The 14,143-nt window shown below is 48.1% G+C and overlaps 1 pseudogene; it reads right to left on the reverse strand.

Moving 5' to 3' along the window:
* The window catches only part of LOC111971216 (solute carrier family 22 member 23-like), a 30,677-nt pseudogene extending 16,703 nt beyond the window's left edge, over positions 1–13,974 (reverse strand).
* Between the last annotated feature and the right edge of the window lie 169 nt (positions 13,975–14,143).

Raw genomic sequence — 14,143 nt, forward strand, 5'->3', positions numbered from 1 at the left:
CGAGGAGAGTGTCAATTTGTTAGTAGGCAAACGGAAGAGGGTCCTCCCCTCCTCGATAGCCACCTTTCATCGAGGATAGACTACTCATGTGTATCATACCACGGAATAGTTTTGAAATCTGCCACACCCCCTCTGAATCAGCTTTTGTTTTGTCAAAGGAGAAAAACGTGCACACATTTAAAAACAATATGCTACTTATTGTTTTATCTATARACTGTCTTGCACTAYTAACAAAAAATATTTTAAGCACTTTACACATTTATTTGAGGTAATTTGCTTAATGAYGCGAGAGTGGAGTGGAACAGTCTCATTTCAAGCAAGCGCATTTCCATCCACATTCACTCTTCTCGGTTAACTTAGATTTTTTTTCAAAAGGAGGCGAGAGGGGACGGAGGAGAGAGGACGCAGGAGGTGAGCAAATCTAATTGATAAAAGACCCCTCAGTGTGCTGAGCTACTTCATGAGTGGGAGGGGCYACTCCTTAAGTGGGTGTGGCTATCCCCTCAGTGGGCGGGACTCCATGGTACATCTCATTTCAACCTCTAACTCTAAGGATGATTGTCTCAACAGATTGGTGGTAACATGGAAGACATTTGGGMGGGGCTCTTTACCAGACGTAGGGCAGCATCAGGATGAAGGGGCAGATGATCATGATCTGCAGGACCTGCCAGTCATCCTGGTCCGGCCAATCACGACACAGAGCCGCCACCCCGGGCATCACCAGCTGCCCGCCCACCATGAGGAAACTGGCCACCATGGTCATGGAGAAACGCCAGCCTGGCAGGCACAGCTCAATCCCTATGGRGGAGGGGGTGGGGAGAGAGAGGGGAGAGAGTTTAGACATATAGTCACCATGGCCATGGAGAAATGCCAGCTTGGCAGGCACAGCTCAATCTCCATAGAGAGAGGGACAGAAGTTACAGCCAGATAAATTGGGCGGGTTCAGTGAGTTCAGTCTCAGAGGTTTTGTATGTTTATGCTATTAAGGGCTTTTCAACCTACTGAGACGAACCTAGCTGAGCCCAATTCAAACTGTACTGAGCTGGCCTGGTTACAAATCCACCATTGTTGCTGAAACAGTGCTGAAAAGGACAATGTGGGGAAAAAAGAACAGTTCGGTTCGGGTAGCCASGATAGTGTGAAAAGGGTAGTGTATAATGGCATACATTACTGAGGTATAGTGCTGTAGCTCTCTGATGTAGCTTAGGTGTTCAAATGCCTAAATGGTGTCACCTACAGCTCATTCCCTCAATTAATAATTGAATACATATCTGTGTCACAAAATTCCCTCAGAAGCCTGCAGTTAACCAACCGTTAACAACCAGTTAACAACCAGTGACCCATGAGCTCACCTTACTGTCAGAAATCCACACTATGGCCATTCTCAAGGGTTCAGTCAGTTCAGTCTGTGAGCCATTTCACAGTCACCGCCCATGTCTTCCCTGATTGGGCTGTCATCTCATCCCCCTACCGGCTACCCTGTGGTACAGACCAGATGGTCCACTCCAGATGGCAAGGTCTATTTAAATGCGACCAGTAGGGGGGCTTAGGAGAGGAGCTCTATGCTGTATGCTCATTAACCAGGGCTCATGTAATGTCACTTCCCATAGCAGAGATGGGAGAAAGGAAAGAAAGCAGAGGTTGCAGAACACAAATAAGTCCCTCTCTTAAGAGGAGAGGAGAACTCCCTCCATTCATCAGCTCGATCACTGGTTGAATAATAATAAACCTTCCTGAGAGAGAGAGAGAGAGAGAGAGAGAGAGAGAGAGAGAGAGAGAGAGAGAGAGAGAGAGAGAGAGAGAGAGAGAGAGAGAGAGAGAGAGAGAGAGAGAGAGAGAGAGAGAGAAATTGGTTAGGCCTATTCTCATTTGGGAAAAAGTCTGTCCTCTCTCCTCCGTGACCCGGAAACAGATAAGTGGTTGAGGAGTGTGTCAATTCGTTAGTAGGCAAACGGAAGATGGTTCTCCCCTCCTCTATAGCCTCCTTTTGGCAAGGAAGCACAAGTGTATCCTACCGTGGAAGTGTTTTGATTCACACCCTCTTTGAACCAGCTGTTGTATTGTCAGAGGAGAAATGCATGCACACATTTAAAAACGAAATGCTACATTTTTTTTTTATCACTTTACACATTTATTTTGGGATCCACCTCTGTAAAGTGGAGAAGGAGCGTCTCATTTCATACAAGAGCATTTTTGTCCATGTTCACTCTCCTCGTCGCCTCTCAATTACCTTTGACCTTTTCAAAAGGAGGAGAGAGTGGACCCAGGAGTTTAATTGAGAAAATGCCATAGAGACTGAAAAAGGGGGAGAAGTGTATTGCAGCAGGGGAATATCTCCCCTTCCTCCTCCCCCCTCATGTCATTTCCTCTCTCTAACTGCACTAGGGAGGAGAGCTAGGAGTCAGCTGATACCTGAAGATTGAGAACACCCGCTCCTCTTCCCTGGAGCCCAAACACAAGTTCTCTCTCTCTCTCGCTCTCTCTCGCTCTCTCTTTCTCTGTGTGAGTGTGTGATGAAAGTCTGCCCACTCAGCACAACCCCCTCTGTTCAAACCAAACAGAATCAGACCCAGAGCCCGAGTCCAAACCACCTCATTAGACAGATACTGTAGCAGTCTGTATGACACTAGTTTCATGTTCTGCTCACAATAAAGATGTCTCTAGAAGAGCCTGGTATATAAATACTTGCTAAATATAGCAGTAACCCCTGCTGCCTCCCCGAAAAATGTAACCCCTTGGGGAGGTGTCATTACTTCAATTTGTATTTTTTTCATCTTTATCTGTAACTGTTCATTGTTGGAAAAGGACCCGTAAGTAAGCATTTCACTGTTTTTCACGAAGCATGTGACAAATACAATTTGATTTGGCATACACACACGCACAAACAAACAAACACACAGTAATGTGAGTCAGGCAGGGAACTTTTGTTCCAGCTTAAAGGGAGAAAGACTCCTCTTGTGTTGATTACCTCACTGACCCCCCTTCTCTCCTCCCCTCCTCTCCTAATCTCCTCTGCTCTCCCTCCCCTCCTCTGCTCTTCCCAAGGCTGATCCCTCTCTCTCCCTCCCTCCCCCACTGCTCTCTTCTCAGCTGAAGTGGCTCTACCCTCAAAAGCTCCCACCCCCACCCTGTCCTCTTCCCCCTCCCCCTGGTCTTGTTCCCCTCCTTCTCCTTTCACAAGGAGGCAATCCTCTGACTAAGGCTGAAAGTGATCACCTGCAGAGAGAAGAGAGAGAGATAGACCTATGAAAAGACTTCCACCCTGCTACTATACAGCGGGTAAATGCAAGCATTCCCATGACTGTGCCTCAAAAACCCAACGTCTACCTGGCCCACCACTCAACCTTGGACTTGCACAGCCTTTATGACCAGGTCCTCCTCTACAAAGCAGCAGTGTTCACCTTCGCCTAGGCTCTAAAGGCATCTGCATGCTTCCCAGCCGAAACAGTTGTGCATATTTTATGGCGACATTTTGTGACATTTTGTTCGTTTTAGACTCCGGTGAGGTTTCTTTGGGCTGTTCAGGTACACAAAAATGTTTCTGGAGGCAAGCCAAAGTTCGGAGCCGAAGTGTTCGCCCCTCCGTCAGTAATTGGTCAAAAGTAGGGATTCKTCAATAAAGTCTTTGTTGATAGACGACTTGTTTTCATGCACATTTTTTTTCTTGAAAAATACTGCACCAAACATCTTAGTTAGAGCTCTAAAGCAAAAACGTTAAAATGAATGACTTATTTAGTAAATAATGTTACTGCTACCGTCTCTTATGACCAAAAAGAGCTTCTGGATATCAGAACAGCGATTACTCACCTGGACAAAGATTTTGTCATTAAGTCTGACGCTAAGAATTTACTGCTGCTCGCGGACCAGGCCCAAATCCCAGCAGATCCGGGTGCCTTTTGAGAATTTGTTGGCGGGTGGGTAACCCGCCTCTACCATCTGTCCTATTGGCCAACGTGCAATCACTGGAGAATAAACTGGATGAGAGCCGTTTGAGACTATCCTACCAACGGGCCATTAAAAACTGTAATATCTTATGTTTCACCTAGTCGTGGCTGAATGACGACATGATAATATTCAGTTCGCTGGGTTTTCTGTGCATTGACAAGACAGAACAGCTACCTCCGGTAAGGTGAGGGATGGTGGTGTGTGTCTAATATTGCTGGTGCGCGATCTCTAATATTAAGGAAGTCTTGAGGTTTTGCTCACCCAAGGTAGAGTACCTCATGATAAGCTGTAGACCACACTATCTACCAAGAAAGTTTTAATCTATATTTTTCGTAGCTGTCTATTTACCACCACAAACAGATGCTGGYACTAAGACCGCACTCAGCGAGCTGTATAAGGCCATAAGCAAAGAAGAAAATGCTCATCCAGAAGCGGCACTCCTTGTGGCCGGAGAATTTAACGCAGGAAAACTAGACCACCTTTACTCCATACAGAAATGCATGCAAAGATCTGCCTAGCCCTCCATTTGGCAAATCTGACCATAATGATATCCTCCTGATTCCTGCTTACAAGCATAAACTGAAGCAGGAATTACCAGTGACTCGCTCAATACGGAAGTGGTCAGATGACACAGATGCTAAGCTACAGAACTGTTTTGCTAGCACAGACTGGAATATGTTCCAGGATTAATTCGATGGCATTGAGGAGTATATCACATCAGTTACCGGCTTCATCAATAAGTGCATCAATGACGTAGTCCCCACAGTGACCGTACGTACATATCCTAACCAAAAGCCATGGATTACTGTCAACATTCGCATTGAGCTAAAGGCTGGAGCTGTCGCTTTCAAGGAGCGGGACACTAATCCGGACGCTTATAAGAAATCCCGCTATGCCCTCAGACGAACCATCAAACAGGCAAAGCGTCAATACAGGACTAAGATTGAATCCTACTACACCGGCTCTGACGCTCGTCGGATGTGGCAGGGCTTGCAAACGATTAAGGATTACAAAGGGAAACACAGCTGTGAGCTGCCCAGTGACTCAAGCCTACCAGACGAGCTAAATGCCTTCTATGCTCGCTTCGAGGCAAGCAACACTGAAGCATGCATGAGAGCAGCAGCTGTTCCGGAAGACTGTGTGCTCATGTAGCCTATGTGAGTTAGACATTTAAACAGGTCAACATTCACAAGGTTGCGGGGCCAGAAGGATTACCAGGACGTGTACTCAGCATGCGCGGCGGACCAGCTGATAAGTGTCTTCACTGCCATTTTTAACCTCCCTGAAACGAGGCTGTAATACCTACATGCTTCAAGCAGACCACCATAGTCCCTGAGCCCAAGAACACCAAAGTAACCTGCCTAAATGACTACCGCCAGTAGCACTCACATCTGTAGCCATGAAGTGCTTTAAAAGGCTGGTCATGGCTCACATCAACACCATCATCCCGGAAACCCTAGACCCACTCCAATTCACATACCGCCCCAACAGATCCACAGATGATGCAATTTAAATTGCGCACCACACTGCCTTTTCCCACCTGGACAAAATGAACACCTATGTAAGAATGCTGTTCATTGACTACAGCTCTGCGTTCAACACCATAGTGCCCACAAAGCTCATCACTAAGCTAAGGACCTTGGGACTAAACACCTCCCTCTGAAACTGGATCTTGTACTTCCTGACGGGCTGCTCCCAGGTGGTAAGGGTAGGCAACAACAAATCTGCCACACTGATCATCAACACGTGGGCCCCTCAGGTGCGTGCTTAGTCGCCTCCTGTACTCCCTGTTCATCCACGACTGCGTGGCCAAGCATGACTCCAATACAATCATTACGTTTGCCCATGACACCACGGTGGTAGGCCTGACAATGGAGGAGGTCAGAGACCTGGCAGTGTGGTGCCAGGACAACACACACCAAGACAGTGAAGAGGGCACGACAACACCTATTCCTCCAAGAGACTGAAAAGATTTGGCATGGGTCCTCATATCCTCAAAAAGTCTTACAGCTGCACCATCGAGAGCATCCTGACTGGTTGCATCACCACCTCGTATGGAAACTGCTTGGCATCCGACCGTAAGGCGCTACAGAGGGTAGTGCGTATGGTCCAGTACATCACTGGGGCCAAGCTTCCTGCCATCCAGGACCTCAATACTAGGCGGTTATCAAAGGGGGGAAAAATGTTGTCAAAGACTCCAGCCACCCAAGTCATAGACTGTTCTCTCTGCTACCCCACAGCAAACGGTTCCGGAGCACCAAGTCTAGGACCAAAAGGCTCCTTAACAGCTTCTACCCCAAGCCATAAGACTGCTGAACAATTATTAAAATGGCTATCCAGTCTATTTGCATTGAACCACCCCTTTTATTACACTGCTGCTACTCACTGTTTATTATCTATGCATAGTCACTTTACCCCTACCACATGTATATATTACCTCGAATAACCTGTACCCCCGCACATTGACTCGGTACTGGTACCCCCGGTATGTAGCCTTTTCTATTGTGCTACTTTTAAAATTGTATTTTTTATTTTGTAAATATTTTCAAAACTCTTATTTTCTGACAACTGCATTGTTGGTTAAGGGCTCCTAAGTAAGCATTTCACGGTGAGGTCTGTTGTATTTGGTGCTTGTGCGAATACGATTTGATTTGAAATTTGACGCCAATAATTGACGCGGAATATGCGTCAGCAGCAATTTCAGAAAAGTCCAGTACGTCCTGTGCCTCTTTCCCGCACTCGCCCTGAGGTGCGTGTCATCAGCCCAGTGCCACCTGTACCAGTCCGGCGCATCAGGCCTCCAGTGTGCCTCCACAGTCCAGTACGTCCTGTGCCTCTTCCCCGCACTCGCCCTGAGGTGCGTGTCATCAGCCCGGTGCCACCTGTACTGGTCCCACGCATCAGGCCTCCAATGCGCCTCCACAGTCTAGAGCTTCCGGCGACAGTTCCCAGTCCAGAGCTTCCGGCGACAGTTCCCAGTCCAGAGCTTCCGGCAACAGTTCCCAGTCCAGAGCTTCCGACGACAGTTTTCAGTCCAGAGCTTCCGGCGACAGTTCCCAGTCCAGAGCTTCCGACGACAGTTCCCAGTCCAGAGCTTCCGGCGACGTTTCACAGTACGGAACCTCCTGAGATGGGCCACGGTCCGGAACCTCCTGAGACGGTCTACGGTCCGGAACCTCCTGAGACGGTCTACGGTCCGGAACCTCCTGAGACGGTCTACGGTCCGGAACCTACTGAGATGGTCTACGGTCCGGAACCTACTGAGACGGTCTACGGTCCAGAACCTCCTGAGACGGTCTGCGGTCCGGAGCCTCCAGCGATGGTCGGCAATCCAGAGCCTTCAGCAGTGGTTCTCAGCCCAGAGCCTCCTGCCACGATCTACGGTCCGTTTCCTCTGGCAACGATCCACGTTCCGGAGACTCCAGTGACGGTCTGCGGTCCGGAGCTTCCGGCGACGATCCCCGCACCAGAGCTGCCATGGTGGATGAAGTATCTGTGAGCGGAGTGGGTACTTCGCCGCCGACATCCTGTGTCATTCATCGTAGATGCCCACCCGGACCCTCCCCTATTGAGTCAGGTTTTACAGTCGGAGTCCGCACCTTTGGGGGGGGGGGCGGGGCGGGGCGTACTGTCCATAGAGACGCCCTGACCATAGAAAGCTGTTAATTCTCTATGTTGGTTGGGGCGTGATAGTGACTAGGGTGGGTCATCTTGGTGATTAATGGTTTACGTTGGCATGGTATGCTTCCCAATCAGAGACAGCTGTTTATCGTTGTCTCTGATTGGGGATCATATTTATGCAGCCATTTCCCCTTTGTGTTTTGTGGGATCTTGTCTACAGATAGTTGCCTGTGTGCACACCAGTAGCTTCACGTTTCGTTTGTGCTTTTGTTGTTTTTGTTCGTATTGAATAAAGAAAATGGACGCTTACCACGCTGCACCTTGGTCCGATTACTATGACGATCGTGACACGAGGACACTAGAACCGTCTGCAGTACCTGGTCTCACCTTACTGGACTCGGAAATCAAATGTCTACTGTTTGCAGATGATCTAGTGCTTTTGTCCCCAACCAAGGTGGGCCCACAGCAGCACCTAGATCTTCTGCACAGATTCTGTCAGAATTGGGCCCTGACAATGAATTTCAGTTAGACAAAAATAATGGCCTTCCAAAAATGGTCCAGTAGCCAATACAACAAATACAAATTCTGTATAGACACTGTTGCCCTAGAACACACAAATAATTATACATACCTCGGCCTAAATATCAACACCACAGGTAACTTCCACAAGGCTGTGAATGATGTAAGATACAAGGCAAGAAGGGCCTTCTATGCTATCAAAAGGAACATAAATCTCAACATCCTAAGTAGGATCTGGCTAAAAATACTTAAATCAGTTATTGAACCCATTGGTCTCTATGGTTGTGAGGTCTGGGGTCCACGCACCAACCAAGAATTCACAAAATGGGACAAACACCAAATTAAAACTCTGCATGCCGAATTCTGCTAAAATATATTTGGTGTACAACGCAAAACCCCTGTTCACCCCACGACTGTGTGGCCAAACACGACTCCAACACCATCATTAAGTTTGCTGATGACACAACTGATCACCGACAACGATGAGACAGCCTATAGGGAGGAAGTCAGAGAACTGTCAGTGTAGTGCCAGGACAACAACCTCTCCCTCAATGTGAGCAAGACAATGGAGCTGATCGTAGACTACAGGAAAAGGCGGGCCGAATAGACCCCCATTAACATAAATGGGGCTGTTGTGGAGCGGGTCGAGAGTTTTCAAGTTCCTTGGTGTCCACATCCCCAACGAACTATCATGGTCCAAACACACCAAGACAGTCGTGAAGAGGGCACGACAAAACCTTTTCCCCCTCAGGAGACTGAAAAGATTTGGCATGGATCCCCAGATCATCAAAAAGTTCTACAGCTGCACCATCGAGAGCATCCTGACTGGTTCCATCACCGCCTGGTATGGCAACTGCTTGGCATCTGACCGCAAGGTGCTACAGAGGGTAGTGCGTACGGCCCAGTACATCATTGGGGCCAAGCGTCCCGCAATCCAGGACCTATATACTAGGCGGTGTCAGAGGAAAGCTCATAAAATTGTCAGACTCCAGTCACCCAAGTCATAGACTGTTTTCTCTGCCACCGCACGGCAAGCCGTACCGGAGCGCCAAGTCTAGGACCAAAAGGCTCTTTAACAGCTTCTAACCCCAAGCCATAAGACTGCTGAACAAGTAATAAAATTGCCCCCGAACTATTACATTGCCCCCCCCCCTTCACCCCAGATTGACCACCTTCATAGAACCCCCCCACCCCCCTTAGCCCCAACCTCAAACTGACTGACTAATCTCTCTGGTGATAAAAGGCCTAGGGGGCAAGGAAGATGAGTGGGGGGTTGGAGGTTAGGTGGTATATGGTGTAGGGTGTAGTAGGATAGAATCCCAGGCATAGCTGTAGATAAAGGACAAGCTAGACAACACTGATGTCCCCATCAAGGGGTAGGGTGTCAGTATGCCAGACTTTGTCAAGGTCCCCCCATCAAGGTCCATTAAGTGATAGTTCATGCTAATCATCTTATTCATGCTGTGTATCTAATCGAATTAGACATTGTTGATACCTTCTCAGAGACCATTGAGGTTTAAAACGAATTAACACCCCCCAGTCTATGAGGACCTTCTTAAACAAGGGACCAACCAAGCTCTAATTTACCAAAGCACATCTATCAATCTGACACAGGTAGGAAACAGGAAGCAGAACGTCTAGAGCAGGAAGTATGAAGTAGATACCAGGAAGTGGAGGTACAGTACTTACTCAGTACGTAGAGGGAGAGAGTGAGGCCAGCTAGACAGAAACCCTCAAAGAAACGCAGTGTGCTGAACATAGTCACGTTGAAGGAGAACGCTACGCTCAAACCAAACACCAACATGAACAGCACCGAGACGATCAGAACCGGTTGACGACCGAACCTGAAAGAGAGAGGGGAGACGGCGGGAGAGAGAGAGAGGGAGGGGGCAGACATAGAGAGAGAGGGGGGCAAACATAGAGAAACAGAGCGAAAGAGAGAAATGGCGTGAAATGGAAGTGGAGAGGAAGAAATTAGTATTTTTGTCTGGAAGAGAACATTCCGATCCTCTACAGTCTGTTTCCCCTGACAACCTGGTTCAGAGGTCAGCAGGTCATTGGGTCAGAGAGTTGTGAACCAGTTATTCTATAGCCTCTGTTGCTATAGCTACAGCTCATCAACAACCTCAGCACGGAGAGGAGTGGGTGTTTTAACACAAGACGATGCTCTATTCTGAGATGTATGGGAGAAGGGGATACAGACACAGAGTGGGATACAGACACAGATGTGTCTGAAACTGACACACAGAGTCTGTGTTCAGACTCTCCATCCTTTTCCAGAAGTGTACACTTGCAAACTCTCTGTCATGGATCTACAGTGAACATTTTGAAAACTCCCTCCAACTAATGCTTACACCAATCGGATGCTTTTGAATCCATGACAGGGAGTGTGCAAGTGCATACACTGGGAGAAATGTGGAGAATTGGGATGCAGCCACAGATGTGAAATGGAAGAAGAGGACAGTGCAGGGTAGTGTACCAGTCGGCTACGACTCCCATCACCAGGTAGCCGAAGATAGATCCCACCAGGAAAGAGAACTTAGCGATGTGAACCTTCCAGGCTGAATCACACACCAAGTTCCACTGCAGAGAGAGAGAGAGAGAGAGAGAGAGAGAGAGAGAGAGAGAGAGAGAGAGAGAGAGAAGAGAGAGGAAGAGAGAGAAGAGAGAGAGAGAGAGAGAGGGAGAGGAAATTAAATATATTGTTAACAATAGGAATAATACCTCAAACATTTCTATTGGTTGTGAGTCTTTTGTATTACCTTTTCCCCCCACCCTCTTATATTCCACTAGTTCCCAATGCAACCAAATCGATCATTTCATGGTTGAAGATTTTTTTTAATTTGGTGGTGAAAGAAAAGAAAGGGACAAACATACACCATATATCTATCAACGGCATTATATCCCACAGCAAACACCACAACAGAAAAGAGCAATGAGTCATTCGTTAGAGAATAGAGACACAACTAAAAGATCCCTGTGCACAATTTGGTTGGAGTTCTTTACCCTGAGAACCTGTGTGCCGATGGAAGGCACTGACAGCACAGAGTGATGTGATTTATCAACACTGTCGTGTCTGTCTGTCTGTCTGTCTGTCTGTCCTGTCTGTCTCTTTCTCCTCTGACTCGCTCTCCCGTTTGCTCTATCGCTCTCTCTCTCTCTAATTCTCCCTTGTCTCTCACACACTCTTTCTCTATCTCTTTCTGTCCCTTGCTCTCTCGCCCTCCCTCTCGCACTCTTCACCCCTCTCTCTCTCTTTCTCTCCCTCTGCTATGCTCTGAATGTGTTGATTATTCATGAAGGTCGATATGAGTTGAGTCTGCAAACATGTTGTAATCTCACGTGTACCATTCAAACATGCACCACAAGGGAACCAGAGATACTTGTGTGTGTGTGTGTGTGTGGTGTGTGTGTGTGTGTGCGTGTGTGTGTGTGTGTGTGTGTGTGTGTGTGTGTGGGTTGTGTGTGTGTGTGTGTGTGTGTGTGTGTGTGTGTGTGTGTGTGTGTGAAATAGAAAATGATAGATTGAGAGTGAGATTGAGAGTGAGAGAGCTTTAGTGTGTATATCCATGTTTTGGACCTGGTCTTGTTTGAAGTCACACAGAGCCTGTCTGTGTTCATGAGTATCAGATAATAAGAAAATCTATGTTTTGTGTCAATGCACACAATGGTGTAGTTCATTTAAAACAGCTTTTGGGAACAGAGGCCTGTGAAGGTGTGTGTGTATGCGTGTGTGTGTGTGTGCGTGTCTGTGTTGTGTGTGTGGGTCTGTGCTTACGTTCAATGTGTGCATTCGTGTGTGTGATGTCAAGCAGAAAGAGTATGGCTGTTTAACAGTGACTCACACCCTGCTGAGCCCCCAGCTTTGTTCCAGAGCAGAGGGCGTGAGAGAAGAGGAGGGGGAGAGGAATGGAGGAAAAGATAGAGGGATGGAGGGACAGAGAGAGAGAAGAGAGTGATAGAGAGTTGGAGGGAGAAAAGGAAGAGAGAGTGAGAGAGCCGGAGGGGGAGAGGGAGCAGAGARAGTGATGATAAAGAGCGATAGAGGGATTGAGAGAGATGAAGAGAGAGATGGAGATAGAGGGAAGAGAGAGAAAAGAGAGGAGAGAGTGGGAGGGAAGGAGAGAGAGAGAGGGAAAGAGAGGAAGAGGATAAGAGGGAAAGAGAAAGATGATCATTGGGTATGAGTGATAAGTTTGCAGTGGCCCGGGCAGTGTGAGATTAAGAAAGACACAGCCTGTAATAGGTGTATCTAATGGCTATTTTAACCCAACACACACACTGAAACCTTATCTCATAGAAGTTTAAGATTCAATTGATTGTTTGTCAAACCTGCTCATATGCTGGTTCACGTGTTGGGGTAACAAGAGACAGCTACACCTACTCTTCTTCTATGATGGATCGTAGAATAATCACATTCCCTGCTCTCATCAGCACCACAGAGGCTACACTGCCACATATATCACATTAAACACTGAATAACTAAATTAGCTTGCATGGATAATTACACTCCAGAGTGCAGTGTGTTTTTGATCATGCCAATTCAGGTCAAAAGAGAAATTAAAGTGGTTTGATGAGTTACTGTGTGCTCTGAGAGAAAACTGTGATCTGTTTTATAGTAGTCCTATGGCACAGAATTGAACACTGGACTGGGTGCATGCGCTGTCCATGGTGCTGGGTAGSCTACATTTCTTTGAGAATTAGCTTGTGCCCGCCCCATAGTTGCATAGGATGCAGTGTTAGTGATTCTGATGATTAGGCCTATTATGCATTTTCAGACGCAGAAATCATCAGAAGGAAGGTATGGTATATGGAGCACACGTTACCTTGGTAACCACGTTCTGACTGAGTCCGGTCTGCAGCTCGAGCTTCCACTCCTTGCACTCGCACTCCATGCCGCCGCTGTAAGGCACGGGTTTACCAATGTCTCCGTTCGTGGCGGTCACGGGTAACTTTAAAGAACCAACGGTCCAATTACTTCCGTTAACAAGAGGCTGTACGCACGTGCCTTTTGGTTGCGCCAAAAGGAAATAATCCGAAAACTGGCTAAATCCGATAAATAAAGCCGGTATCCACGTCAGAACAACGAGCTGTTTTTGGTGTTTCCCAAATCCCCCGAGAGACGGTAGTACCGAGCCGTCGACGTGCTGCAGGAGCCTAGGTGCCTGTGTCTGCTCCAGCGGCCTGAAGCCGTTCTCCGGTGGCGGTTGTTCCCGGTCCTGCCGCTGCGCCTCCGCCACCGGCCGCTCTGGTCCCGCTGCCATCTATGCAACAAAGAGCTGCCAAACCCCACAGCCAAACTCCGGGCGCTCTGTTGCCCTGTCCACTCCGCTCTGCGTAAACCCTTTGTTACAAAGGAAACCCAGAGCGCAGGCAGACAGATCGTGTGTGTCCAACAAAGACGCACAGAATGGGGTCCTCTGGCAGATTACCGAGCGGCTGGTCATCTCACCATGGTGCTCCGGTTAGAATGGGCCGACAGAATAACGGTTTCAGGTGGAGCCTGGGGCTCAGGGGGAAGCCGAGGTGAGGACACAGGCAAGGTGTTGGCTCGGAGAGGCAGGCATGCTTACCATGTGCTTTGTGTTCCAACCAGGTATAGCATCCATGTGGGGCTAACACACAGGCAACGAGGTGTGGGTGACCGATCAGTCTAAACTCGAGGCTGCACATCTGCTAGCCCCTCCACGCGCTCCACAGGTAACACACCTGTCCAATCCTTGACCCCTCGCAGGTATTGTGGTGGTGGTGGTCATTGCTCCAGTTTACAGACAAAACCAACCGTTATCCTACATCTCGTCCGGCTCTCAAACAATAAGAGATCACTGTTTGATTTCCATGAACAGGTAGCCTATTTCTCTATTCGTCTGGGTCTCCAGTCCTGAACAATTCGATCACACACCCAGTCTCTGAGAAAGAATCAAGCCCCGCCCGCCCTGGTCGGGCACGGCTCTGTGATTGGTCCGTGTTTACGGGGCGATTGCACCACTCACGCGCAATTGGGCATCGGTGCCGTAACCCAGGCCTACCAAACGGCAACAAAGATCTCCTTTGTTTA

The sequence above is a fragment of the Salvelinus sp. IW2-2015 genome, linkage group LG13 (genome assembly GCF_002910315.2).
Source record: "Salvelinus sp. IW2-2015 linkage group LG13, ASM291031v2, whole genome shotgun sequence".
Classification (NCBI taxonomy): domain Eukaryota; kingdom Metazoa; phylum Chordata; class Actinopteri; order Salmoniformes; family Salmonidae; genus Salvelinus; species Salvelinus sp. IW2-2015.